The sequence below is a fragment of the Nothobranchius furzeri genome, chromosome 11 (assembly GCF_043380555.1).
Source record: "Nothobranchius furzeri strain GRZ-AD chromosome 11, NfurGRZ-RIMD1, whole genome shotgun sequence".
Classification (NCBI taxonomy): domain Eukaryota; kingdom Metazoa; phylum Chordata; class Actinopteri; order Cyprinodontiformes; family Nothobranchiidae; genus Nothobranchius; species Nothobranchius furzeri.
In genome coordinates, this window is record NC_091751.1 from 4,512,339 (window position 1) to 4,515,909 (window position 3,571).

The window sequence follows — 3,571 nt, forward strand, 5'->3', positions numbered from 1 at the left end:
GCAGCATGTGAGCACCTGTGTGTGTACACGCACTTGTTTATGCAAGGTTTCTCTATAGGAGCGTCCAACAGAGAGTGTGAGGGACCACAGATCCGCCCCCCAAAGATGCGCAGGAGAAGGGGGGAGCTCCCAGTCTCAGAGATCCAGGCGCTGCCCCAGAACACAGGAACCCCAAGGAGACTGCAACCAGAAAGGCCCCCCACCCCCCTCGAGAGGCACAGAGGATCGCCCCGGGGGGCCACAACCAGCAGCCGGCAGAGTCCCGGGAGACATCAGCGGTAAGCCCTCAGGCCCGCCCGCAGCCTCCCACCCCCTAGCCGGCCAAGCCCGGGACCCAGCGACCCGGGACCCAGGGTCCACTGAGTGTGACTTCTTGTCTTCTGCACATGTGGGTCAGTTTGGTGCAGCAGAGCATTCACACTGGAGAGCGTTATATGGAGCCACAGCAGCAGATGATCTGTCACCTTTGACCTTTAGCCTGGTGCTGCACAATCAATAGGCTTAGGTCACTGGACCTCAGGGACCTGCTGGGGTTGTAGGGACTAAGAAGATCACCAATGTAAGATGGTGCTTGTCCATGTAAGGCCCTATAGACCAGAACCAGGATCTTGAAATGAACCCTGAAGTTGACTGGCAGCCAGTGAAGCTGGAGGAGAAGCGGGGTGATGTGAGTGTGTGTGGAGGACTTGGTCAGAAGCCGAGCACAGGCGTTCTGAACCACCTGTAGACGGTTCAGGGAGTTTCTGCTCAGACACGTGAAAAGAGAGTTACAGTAGTCTAAGCGTGAGGAGATGAAGGTGTGGAGAACTGTCTCAAGTTCAGAGCGGGACAGAATGGGACTCAGCTTAGCAATGTTCCTGAGATGGAAGAAGGAAGAGCGAACAAGAGAACTGACATGAGAATCCAGGGTGAGAGCTGGGTCAAAGGTCACGCCAAGATTCCTGACAGAAGGTGTGTGTGAGCAGCAAGCTGACCAAGAAAGTCTGACTTTGGGAACCAGCTTGTGTGGGGCACAGATGAGGATCTCAGTCTTATCTTCATTCAGCTGAAGAAAGCTCCCACCATCCAGGTTTTGATAGAGTCTAAGCAGGTGTGTAACAGCTGCAGCTTAGACGTCTCATGGGGCTTAAAGGAGATGTACAGTTGGATGTCATCTGCATAAAGATGGTAGGAGATTCCTTTGAAGGAGCTCAGGATGTGCTGAAGACGGAGCAGATAGAGGAGGAAGAGTAGAGCCCCAGCACAGAACCTTGTGGGACACCATGGGTAAGAGAGGTGGTGGAGGACCTAAACTTGGAGACGGCCACAGAAAAGGAGCGCTCAGAGACATAAGAGGAGAACCACTCCAGAGCAGTTCCTGATAAGCCTACCCAGTTTCTCAGCCTCTCCAGTAGCAGGTGATGGTCAAGTCCAGTCCAATGCCTTTAAAGGCCCAATGTGTGATATTTCATCTTATAAGTTATCAAATTTCTTGTATCACATTCTCAAATTTGTTTTTTTTTAATGATAATTCAAACAAGCATTTATTCTAAACATTATTATTAGCTTTATATTTTAATATTTTAGACAAAAGAAGCAGACCGGTGCTCCATATGGCATGCGCCATCTTAAAATACAGTGACCTTTTAGGGACATACAACATATTAAGCTTCGCATTTGATGTTTGCGTTTTTAAATGATGTAACCTCAAAGAAACAGCAGGGGGCAGAAGTGCGCCTTGTAAGCATGCAGTCTGACAAAGTAACTAAGAAGAAGAAGAAACTAGCCACACCGTACTTCTAGCGATGGAGGATCACACATATTCTTCAAGCAAACTTGAGAAACGGGATAGTTTGTCTCATCCAAGTAAAAGAAAAAGGATTTTGAAAAGTGAACAAGACCGGCGTCATGAGAAAACCAGAGTAAATATAGGAGTTGCCTTCCCAAGATGGAGAGACCTCATGTTACAAAAGGGATTCAGTAGACACGCTGAGCTTGCTACCTTCCTTTTGGACAGATAAGTTAAAAATGTGTGTTTAATTTCTTCATTGTAGTAGTTGTGTGCTTTGTGACACAAAGTTTGTGTGGAGTAAGCTAGAGTTTGGGAAAGAGCTCATGCTAACTAGTGCCAAAAATGTAGCACACCATCTTAAAATGTTACTACACGTTATTTAAGTTTGTCCCATTGTCGTGACAGAAATTCATTATGCAATTGTCCTATTTTTTAGATTCAAACGGAAGTACAATAAGAATGCCAAAAGGTACAGTGTGTATTCACTAAAATCAGAAAAGGGCTACGAATACATTCCAGTACTCCAATCAAATATAATCAACGAGAGGTTGGCGAGAGGAGTCGGGATGCCTCGTACCAGATCAATGAGGGATGATGACCCCAGACGGCTCGGTCTTGTGCCACCCATCGCTCCACCACCTATTTCGGAGCTAGTGCAGATCCAAGTCAGCCGAGGTCTTGGTATGTGTCATTTTAGCATCCTTTGACTACAGCTCAGTTCTTTACCTACACTTGTCTTACTATACTTTTTTCACAGTATCAGAACTCAACACAGCTACAGGCCTCCAGTGACGATCTTGTCTACATTTACATGGAGTATTCTATACCTGCTGCGTGTTACTAATGTAATGTACATAAAAATGTAGATATTGCACTTTGATGTCTTTCCTACTGTGCTAACATGTTGTTCTTTTTACTTGAAGTAGCACATAAATTCTGCACAGTCTTTTACGTTAGATCTATTCTTTATTATTCTAAAGTGTGTAAAATCATGTTTCAAGATTAAAATGTGTTCCAAATTTGTCTGTTAAAACTCTGAATAAGGTTAATTCAAATAAAAGTGCATCTGTACTAATTTCTTTATTTCTTATGTCTTTCAGAAAATTACATATTTTTTGTTTCATGACTTGACCCTGTAAGAGTGTAAATTAATAGCTCACTAATGTAATGCAAAACTATGGAGTTTTAAAGATGTGTTTTTTTTTCACATTACAAGAGTATACATGGCTGAAGAGTAGCCACCTCTAAATTTGTCATTATTGTACAACACTAACATTGGGGTTTCAAAAAATATTTATTTAAAATACTTATTCAACATAATAAATTACAATATAAAGGTGTACAAAATATCAGAAACACTTCAACAACCCATGTAAACTTTTGACCAGTTACACTCCCGGTAGAAAACCAGTATACTGTCCATGAGGGTCTGGAAATTTCTCCCTAATTTTGACCACACAGCAACTTGGGATGACTCTTCGATTTCCATGTCCAAGTGACCCATGCTGCCAGAAAATGAAGTGCCGGTAGGCAGCATACCTGTATTCCCTGTTGTCATCGCCTGGTTCCCTAATCTGTCCTAATACGGTGAGGTCTGCTCTGTACTGACGATGGATCCTCAGGACACCTTCATCCAAACAGTAAAGTCTAAAATGGGGCAGAAGGCTTATACAGTTTACAGAGTGTTGTCCACAGCATTTGCGCTCTGCATCTGTTGGCATATCTGTGCAATTGCCACAAGTACACCATGTTAACGCAGGGGCCTGCACGGGTGTGGTGTGCCTATCTCTGCGTTGGTTG

General features: G+C 44.4%; 1 long non-coding RNA gene across 1 annotated transcript; it reads left to right on the forward strand.

The window, feature by feature from the left end:
• The first annotated feature begins 1,300 nt into the window (after window positions 1-1,300).
• Window positions 1,301-2,842, forward strand: LOC129154119 (uncharacterized). Its single transcript, XR_008559763.2, has 3 exons — window positions 1,301-2,009; window positions 2,208-2,452; window positions 2,529-2,842. It is a non-coding gene; the product is annotated as an uncharacterized lncRNA (long non-coding RNA).
• Window positions 2,843-3,571: the final 729 nt, after the last annotated feature.